Below are 10,651 nucleotides of genomic sequence, written 5' to 3'. Positions count from 1 at the left end.
CCTTTTTTTTTTTTTTTTTGTACCGGGGATCGAAACCTGTTCTCAGAGGCAACACTTAAATAAATCTGGGAAAAGTAGCACAGAGTAATTTAAGACTAAATTCAGATTTCAAAAGTTTCAGACAGAGTCTGTTAAAAAATCTATTCCTATGACTTAGTTATGATACTTAGCAAAGCCAACTACAGAGTAAATTGTCTTTTCTGAAATAGGAAAGTCCTGGTTACGGGAGATGGAAGCAGGAATGGATCTGGTTGAAGAATCTGATCTTTGCCTTTGGAGGGCAGTCAGGAATACCCATGTATGACAAGCAGACAAAAGATCTGCTTTCATGAAAGTTACTATAGAAAATCTCAGCCTCATCTATGGTCAGCCAGTGTAACGAGGGCCACATAGGCCTATTGAAAGTATGTTTGTCACGTGCATGTTTTAATAGGAAGACCAGCTTCTTTCCTGTGCACGAAGCGGCACCTGGCCTCCTCACCTTCCTGATTTGGGGTGAAAAAGACAAATAAGTATGAGTCTCTACTTTCCTATTATCCCTAATAAAGAGTCAAATTCTTCCACCATCTTGGTGTATGAAGGAGAGCAAAGGAAAGGGAAATAAGTAGAGAGTAGGATGAAAAGATGGAAGACATTTTTAAATCCCACAAAGGAACCAGAAACACATCAGTCTCTGCTCCTTCTCATCACTGTGTCCGAGGGGGATGGGGTAGGTAAAGGCATGGCAGAATCCTCCAGCATATCCAGGGGGTCTTGACTACTGTGCCTTCATCACCAGTAAGCATTCCATACCCTCTTTGGTTCAAAGACAAGTGGGAATTCCTATCTCACATGAAGAAGCAATGTTTTAAAACCCTCACCACAAATACGGACAGTATGGCATAGAAAGGAATAATGCAATGGAGCCAAGATCCAATAGTTTATGAAAGTCCTAGCAGCAACATTTCGGCAAGGTCAGAGGAGGACCTGTATTCTCAAAATAAAGTTAATATTAACTCATTCTGTTTGCTAAGTTGTGATATTTATCTGGAGTTGAATGATGAAGAGTAGGTGTGGAGTAGTGGATAGAAGATGGAAGAAGTCTGGAAGAAGCAAAGCAATGGGGCCAAAGCATCAGAAACACACAAGTGAGCCTCCTGGTTCATATATGGGGTTCATACTGAAATGAAGGCCATTTGCACTGGTCAAAGAATGTCATAAACATCTCTCAAGTCACCCATCTATCTAGCTTGTGCTTGACTAGGTAAATTCAATTTGAGAATGTGTTTAATTTTATATAACTCACTTGTGGTCCTCAAAGCATTGCACTGCCTATCTGGATTTTTGTCTGTTCATGTAATTATGCCATCTAAGAGCCCTCCCTGCATCCTATCACTTCTAGACAGTACAACAATGACACCATAGTTAAGACCATCCTGCTGAATTGCAAATGTCTTCTGTTGCATTTGGCAGCTCACTCCCTGGCCACATGACTCCAGCAAGGCACCATAAATCAGCATGTTTCAAATAGGTGAACTGGGAATATGAGAATATTTTGACCAAATGCAGTAGGAAGCCAGGATGAAGGATTTAAACACTAGGGGAAAGTGATAAAGGAACAAAGAGATGTGAGTGAATAGAGACTTAATATTACATAGAATAAAACTATGCATTTGCCAAAATGTTGCTGAAGTCATGCCTGATACTAATGTTTATATTCTTTCACCCTTCAGACGTCCAAATTACAATCTGCAGGACCACTGTAGCATTAGTCTAATTAGAATCAGTGAAAAACCAAAGTCCAGTACAGAAAGACCACACCACATTTTAGAGAGACAGTGGTTATCCCTACTGCTGGCTTTCAGGAGTCAGGACAAATGGGGAAGCTACTTCTACAGGGAACAGAGGAGGAGCTTTTACCACCAGCCACTTCCAACCCTTCATCTTGCATCTTGCATCTTTATTTCTTCAAAGGAAGGTATATGTGCATGCCTCACAGGAATAGCTATCCTATTACTGAGTAGCAACTCAAAACCAGGCAATGTGCTAAATGCTTCCCAAATGTTCTCTTTGTAATCCTCAGAACAACCCAACATAATAGGTTTTGTCACCTTACTGTGTCCTTGAGAGGATGGAGACTCCGTGAGATGAAAGAAGTTGACCAGTACATGCAGCTAATCACTAGCTGAATGCATTTTCAAACCTAGGCCTGATTGCCAGACCCTGCTGTAAATCAGTACACAATCTCACCCACTAGTTTGAAGTAGTTCTTAGCTATAAACAACAGAGCCCAGTCTCCCAGCGGAATGTAGGAAGACACTTGGGAAGGGATGCCAGGCAGAGCCCAGAGACTCTGAAGGGAGAGAGACCCAAGCTTAAATGCCACACATCCAGGAATAGTGCGGCCAGAAACAATACTGAGCTGCCCTTTGGATTGTTTCCATCAGAGACACCCTCGGTGGTCTAGTCCACCATGACCGCTAAACATACCCAGGTCTAGGCATCAAATTCTTCACCAAAACTGCCCCAGAGAAGACATGACCCATATTTTGTGGATCAGTCTCTCTTCATCTCCTGCCATTCACTTTCCACTCGTGTCGTGTGAGTGCTTCTAATCACGGAGTACAGCCTTGAATCATATGCTGTACCTATTTGCCAGAGGCTTGGGGAAATGTTGTTTGGGGGGAATGATGAGACTCGCAACATGGAAACTGGATGAGATGGAGGAAAAAAGGAGATGGCTAAATAGATTTAGGTCAATTAAAAATAGTATTACTGGGGGACTGGGGATTCAGCTCAGTGGCACTGTGCCTGTCTCACAAGCATGAGGTCCTAAGTTCAATTCCTGGTACCAAAAACCAAAAAAAATAGTATTACTGAACATTTTCTGAATATCTAGTCTATACAGAACATGGTGCTAGCCTTGAGGATTTCAAATATGAAGGAATATGCTCTGAGCTCTGTCATTTAAGTAGAACCTGACTGTATAAGTTAATGAATTACCCAAAGCAACCCACATAAGGGCCAGCCAAGCAATTTCAGAGTAAATGGTCTTAATTTCAGTGTCAAACTCCAAGAGCTGGGGCATCAAAACGTGATGGCTGAAAAGATATGAGCAGGTGCTTCAACAATGAAAGAGACAAATGTAATCCTCACAGCAAGGGAGACATGGATGGATGTGGCAGCCCTCCCCCAGCCTGGCCCAGGGTGCTAGGGCAGATCCTTGCATCAGGCGGAGTAGGGTGTAGAATTCCAATCTGGACAGACAGTGGCAGGCCCGAGGGTATAGAAACTCATTTGCCATGGAATAGTGTTTACTTAGGGAATGGTGAAGGGAGCAGGGTTAGCAAGAGCAGGGTCCATGAATAGGGAGAGAAATCATGGAGCATGATGACCTTAAGAGTGTGGATGTCACAAAGGGGCTTATATTTTGGACAGTGGCCTGAGGAAGACAGGTTGCAAGACTACACCAGCCAAGTTGTGAATTACAAACAAAAAAGATCTCACTCCAGTGTGATATTTCAATAGCAAGGATTTGTTCAAAAAAAAAAAATCTCAGAGAGGGCCAGTGTGACGGGCTGGGGGTGATACAGCCAAGAGCCATGCCCAGATGCCATGTAGCTCTTGTTGCTACTAAAAGAGAATCTTACAAACCCCTCAAACCTTAAAGAGCTGCCCCACAGCCACACTGCCACCCTTTTCAGAAAGTGGGTTCCACAGGTGCCAAACTCCTGCCACCACTCTGAAAGAGCGGCGTGTCTTTATTGGCACATTTTTCACATGCCCAAGCCCAGGTTTCCAGAAAGGGCTGGGGAAATAAGTTCTGCCTTCTCCTTTAGGAAGAAGAACAAGCATTGCAAGAAAGAGTTGTCCAAAGACATGGTGGCCACATTCCTAACAAGTGACCATCACAGGGGGGCAGTGTGAACTGCCTCGTGTGCCTGCCTAGGGCAATGACACTGGACTTGGCCGGGTATCTCCAGACTAGGAAACAGCACCTTATAAAGCCACAGAGAGAAACTAAAGTGTTTGTTTCCCAGAGTCCCATTGCCCATTCAGGGAAATTAGAGGAAAACTGATTCTGAAAATAGGTGGCAAGTTTACTCATCCTGAGGATAATGACCACCAATGCTTATATGATCCCTTCCCAGGTATGTTAATGGAAAACAGTGCCTTAAGTGTAAAGGTTAACTTATTAATTGACCGATGTGGGTTAACAGGTAGCCAGTGGGGCAAAGATTTGGTGGGTGGGGAAGATGTGGCAAACACTTCAGGTGGCCTGCCCCAATATCCATTCCTCCTTTCTTCCTTATTAACAGTATTTCAATATCAGTAGGAAGGGGATAACAGTGTACTATTTTTAAATGGTCAGGGTGGGGTGGTCAGGTGACACTTTTTTGACATTAAAGTATTACAAAGTCCACTGGGAAAGATTTCTAATAAAGCTACTCTTTGGGTTTTTTAATTTTATTAGTACATGTTTACTGTATATAATGATTACATTCATTCTGGGGAGTTGGTACATGTACATAAACCATCTTAATTCTTTTAATGTTCCCTTTCCATTTGCAAAAGACTTATCTCCTTGTTTCCTATCATCTATCTTTTATTTTTCTATTTGATTTTTTTTAATCGGGGATCAAACTTGGGTCCTTGCACTTGTGAGGCAGGTAGAGGAACCACTGAGCCAAATCCCTAGCCTGCTATTTGATTTATATATACTTTGAGTTTCTCGTATAAGAAAAACCATGCTATATTTAAGCCTCTACATCTGATTTATTCCTCTTAACATTATGGCCTCAGGATGCATCCATTTTCCTACAAATGTCTCAAATGTATCCTTCTTTATAGCAGAGTAGTATGCCACTGTATATAAATACCACATTTGCTTTATTCATTTGTCTGTTGATGGACTTATTGTGGCCGGACCATTCCCCAGAATTGTGTGGGCTCCTTCCAAAAGAATATGGTGGAAAAGGGAGCCTCCTCAGAAGCAAGAAAGAAAACATGGCTCAGTTTGTTCCTAGATGCACATATGGAGTTCTGGCATGGCTCTGTGACATAGATTGTACCCAATCGGGCTACAGTTTGTTAGTGTGTCACCATTATGCGAGGCAAAGACACAAAAAATTGTATAAAAGGCAAAACCCCTCCATGTTTGGGGTTCAGCCTTTGAGGTATTAACCCACTGAGCTCCACGCCAGCACAAATAAATGCTACTTCCTGGAAAAAGCTTCAGGTCCTGCTTTTCTCTGTGAGAATCCTGCTACAATATAGGCTGAGGAAGTTACTCTTTTGTTAATAAAAAAGGACAACTCAACTGGCCCATCACTTTTTCTAATTGACCTTTTGGAAAGGAAAATCTTAAAGTAGTTTTAAATTTACAGCAAAACTGAAAGGAAGATAAAGAGATTCCTCTCATATCCTCTACCCTCATAAGTGCTTGGACTTTTCCAGTGCCAACATCTCCACCAGTGGCACACTTGTTACATCTGATGAACCCACTTTGGAGCATCATTATCACTTAGAGTCCATAGTTTACAGTAAGGATCACTCTTGGTGTTATATAATCAGTGGGTTTGGGCAAATGTATAATTAAATACATCCACTACTGTAGTACCATGAAGAATAGTTTCACTCCCCTAGAAGTCCTGTGTCTCCACCTCTTAGGCCTCCCTCCTCAGCCCCTGTCAATCACTGATCCTTTTACTATCTCTGGTAAGTGTCTCCTCTTCCAGAATGTCATGTAGTTGAATGTTTTCCTTTTAGAGTAGGTTCTTTCACTTAGTAATATGCATTTAAGTTTCCCCATGTCTTTTCATGACCTGATAGCTCATTCGCTTTTAGTGCTGAATAATATTCCACTATCTGGGTGTACCACAATTTATTCATAAACCTACTGAAGTACAACTTGGTTGCTTCCAAGTTTTGTCAATTATGAGGAAAATTAATATAAACACCTGCCTCCTGGTAGCAGGGATCTAGAGGCTGAGCCTGCAGATGCTCCAACGGGTAACTAAAGTGCAGTGAATGAAGCCTGGCATCTCTCCTGAGCTCTGCACACAGGTATGTTAAACGCCCAGAGTGTCTGTGTTGCAAGGTTTATTAGCCCTAAATGAACCAGGTCTGTCTCATCTCCCTTCATGACTGAGGATAACAAGATAAGAATAACGTAAGTATCAGGATTTGCAGAGACATCCAATTGCCAGCTTTTACAATATCCACTTCCAGACTTCCTGGAGTAATGCCTAGACGCCCCCAGTCATTATTCTAAACCTACAGTCACCTCTGATTCCAGAAAAAGCAGAGCCTTGCAGATCGGCCAATGATGAGATCACCTTCTAAGCAGAAAGCCATCATCTCATGATGAAAAACAAAATGCCCCCACAAGCAGTGACAGCCTTCCCAGAACCAGTCTTGATCACTGATCAACCAGATCACAGCTTAACCAGAATTACCTACACTTCGAGCTATGCAAACCCCCAATCTTGCCTTTGCTCCCTTTCTCTGTAAAACCATAAAGCTTCTGTCAGCTTCTTGAAGATAGACCTTGAGCCCCTTTATCTATGTTTTCCAGTATGGCCATGTCTATTAAATCTCATTTCTTGCCCTTCACTACCCATCCTCTTCTTGACTGGCATTAGAGAATGGGTGGCAGAGCTGAGGCCTTTTCCCTAAAGCTCTATAATGTTTTGGGCACAGACATAAATTTTCGATTCATTTTAGTAAATACCAAGAACTAGTCTGCTTTCCCATTGCTAGAATACAATAGCCAACACCCACAACTTAAGAGAAAAGAGGTTTAATTTGGCTCACAATTCAGAGAATTCAGTTCATGATCATCTGGCTCTGAAGCAGAAACAGCATGGTTGAAGAGCAGGGCAGAAGAAAGCTGCCCGCCTCTGGGCCGCCAGCAAGCAGAGAGAGAAAGGAGCAGCTGGGAACAAGAATACACCCTTTCAGGTCACACCCCCATGACTCAGCCCCGAGCAAGTCCTGCCTCCTAACGGCTAAGAACTCATCAGTGGATTAGTACTCTGAGAGTACAGCACCCCCATGATCCAGTCACCTTCTAACAACCCCACCTCTGAACGCGAGAAAATGAGGGGACATTCTACATCTGAACAACGGGAGGGTGTGACTGCTGGATCATGGTTTGCCACTTTTGTCTTGACTATTGCTCTTGATTTCTCCTGGATCTCAAGGGCAATTACCAGAGGAAGAGAAGCCTCCTGCCACCTGGGACAAAGGAAGTCTATATTAAGAAAGGAGGATCTGGATATGAACACTAGTAGAGACTACGGTGGCTTCCTTGAGTAGCTACACCAGCCCTGGACATGCTCATACCAGAATTTTTGTTACATGAGAAAGATAAATCCCTTTTTGGTTACACTACTGTGGTCTGGCCAAACTTAGTCCTAACTGGAATTGGAGCCTTCTTAATTTTCCTAAAATCATTTGGAATTCATATTTTGTGGATAACAAGTTTAGGCCTTAAAATGTCAGTATAGGAGCAACTGCGGCATTCCCACCCACCCTTATTAATTTTTTTTTTATTTTTTGGTACCAGGGATCGAACTCGAGTCCTTGTGCTTGTGAAGCAGGCAGCAGAACCACTGAACTAAATCCCTGGCCCCCCTTATTAATTTTTATTTAAATTCCATCTAAATCTTGAATCTCTTTTGTTTGAAATAGGTTGTCCCCTCCAAGTGAATCTAAAAGAAAAGACGAAGTGCTGCAATGGTAACAGAGGGAAAGAGGGGAGCCAGACCCCAACATTTCCCCATTAAGTACCCAGTGGGAATGTGAAACACCATCTGCATTTCAGTACCTGCTGGGCAGAAGATGTGCTTTCTGAGCAGAGAGAGAGAGAATCCATTTGCTTTTATGAGAGGTTTTCCCCCCTTCCTCTGAAAGTCCTATTATAAAAACAATTAGTCTCATTGAAGGATTCTGTTCAGTGAAAGAACTAATTCTCTGCACAGCTGCTCATCCTCAGAGAAAGCCTAAGTATGAGAGGGAGGGAGGGTGATCCTGATGCTTCTGTAGAATTGGCTTCTGGAGCCAGAACCAGCTTGGCCAAAACTGGAGTCAGCCTCACCCTACAGCTCCAGAGAAGTGGGAGCTGTCATCCAGCAAGCATGAGTCCCACTCTCCCAACTGGGCAAGAAAGGATGATACACACACTTGCCCAGGAACCAAGAGATACCATCAGGCTTCTGACCCCATCAGCTCTGCTCTGTGGTCAAGAGTCCACAATGGCTCAGGTCTGAGGGGAGAAAAGGGCCCACGACCAATGGGATCACTTTGGGAAGCTGTTTTTTATGTTTTGTTTTGTTTGAGATCCCCAGCACTTCTTAACATCTTTAGCAGCTCTGGATTACAAGGGACCCTTTTCAACATCTTCAGTTTGGTTGAGGGGTGCCATTTGATTGAGGAGGTCCAATTTGTGAAATATGAACATGGGGCTGTGAGTACAGCTCAGTGGTAGAACACATGCTTAGGATCCTCAGGCCCTGAATTCAAGTCCCAATGTACACACAAACACACACACACACACACACACACACACACACACACACACACAAAACTGTGTGTGCAGAGAGAGACATGAAACAGATTATTTCTCTAAATATAACATTTTGCCAGATTCAATTTGTCTGCTGGTAACAGATTCCCCCAAAGACACTTTCCATCCCATTTAATAACTTTTTAATCATCTTCTACTATTAAGATAGTCTCATTTTAGTTTCTAAACTTTATCCTTGCCCATTTTTAAATTCCAGTATAATTTGCCTCTCATTCTTGAGCCCTACCTGGTCCTGGGGTCCTGGAATCAGTGATATGCTGATAAATGCTGACTACCCCACACCTATGGCAACTAGGAGCTAGCAGGAGGGTGTCCTAGCCAATAAACAAGTTCTTTTAGGGACAATAAACTTTGAGGGGGGCATGCTGGCCCTTTAAATGTCTGTTAACACTTCTTCAAAGTTTGTTGTTGTTTTTGATTTTTTGGTTTTATTTTTGTTTTGTTTTGTTTTTTGAGATAGGTTCTCACTATGTATGACCTAGAATTCACTATGTAGCCCAGGCTGGCTCAAACTCATAACAATCCTCCTGCCTCAACCTCCCAAGTACTGGGATTACAGGCATGCACCACCCTGCCCAGCTTTTCAAAGTTTGGGTTTTTTTTTGTTTTGTTTTTTTGTTTTTTTTCATTTTATATAAGGTCCTCCAGGGAAACTTATAAGAAACCACCCAAAAGTGCCAAGTTACTCCAAGTTACTCTTTAGGTGACCTAGAATAAACTTTGATCCTCATGAAAACAAATTCCCTGCAGAGTACTTCTTCAAAGTTTGTTGTTGTTTTTGATTTTTTGGTTTTATTTTTGTTTTGTTTTGTTTTTTGAGATAGGTTCTCACTATGTATGACCTAGAATTCACTATGTAGCCCAGGCTGGCTCAAACTCATAACAATCCTCCTGCCTCAACCTCCCAAGTACTGGGATTACAGGCATGCACCACCCTGCCCAGCTTTTCAAAGTTTGGGTTTTTTTTTGTTTTGTTTTTTTGTTTTTTTTCATTTTATATAAGGTCCTCCAGGGAAACTTATAAGAAACCACCCAAAAGTGCCAAGTTACTCCAAGTTACTCTTTAGGTGACCTAGAATAAACTTTGATCCTCATGAAAACAAATTCTCCCTGCAGAGGCATTCACCTGCACTATTTTTTTTTTTGAACTTGTGATGTACAACCTCAAAATGAGCATGCTCAGGAATGTAACTGGCTGTACATGCGATGAATCATTCTTATATGAATATGTAGGCATTTCTCCAATAAAAGTCCTTTGCTTTCATTGTTCAGAGTTACATTGCTTTGAGAATTATTCCCTCCATTCTCTCTTTACTTCTACAAGCTATAAGCCTTTCTTTACTCTTTCATCTCCTGGTTGTGCTGTTGGTTTTGCACTCATCAAGGAGCAAAGCCTTTGCACTCACTTACAGGGGAAGCATTTGTCTGTGATTTCTGCTGGCTCTGATAGTTAAATATTTTCACCATAGTGGTCCTCAGTCTATTAAGGTGACCTCACTCAACACAGAATTGGGAAAAGATGGGCATGATCAGCTCTTGCAGGCTCATGATAGCAGAAGAACATTGCACAGAGCAGATGGGTGGCTATGTCCCCCTTTCCTGTCTCTTCTCTTGGGCCTGCTACTCTGGTATTGGGGTAGAAAGGAGGACAAAACATTTCCACATTAAGCATTTGTGGGGTGATGGCACTGAAGGTCTCTCTCCCCCTTTCACTGGTCATTATCACCAGTCTAACTTGTGGTTCCCATGTCCTGCTGGCAGGGACCACAATATCAGACAGCTCCTCCAACCACTCACATTGACCCCATCTTATGGTTGCCCTTTGTTAGTGTCAAGTGTGCCTCTTTGTCCCACTCTGAAGCCAAGACCCTGGGGTTCTCTGGCCTTCTGAGCTACAATAACACTATGAGCTAGAACAGGGCCCTGAAGGGAGCAACAGTGGCTCTGTCTAGGGCTCTTCCCCCTGTTCACACAGACCACACCTGTTCAGCAAATGTCCCCATGAGGAGGAGACATATAGCACCCTCCTCCGTGAATCTAACCTCAACTCCACCCCTACTGAGCACTCCTCCCAAAAGATAG

This window comes from Fukomys damarensis, unplaced genomic scaffold (assembly GCF_012274545.1).
Source record: "Fukomys damarensis isolate Sample0158 unplaced genomic scaffold, DMR_v1.0_HiC HiC_scaffold_38, whole genome shotgun sequence".
Taxonomy (NCBI): Eukaryota; Metazoa; Chordata; class Mammalia; order Rodentia; family Bathyergidae; genus Fukomys; species Fukomys damarensis.
The sequence above is the reverse complement of the archived record's forward strand: the minus strand, read 5'-3'. Positions refer to the sequence as shown.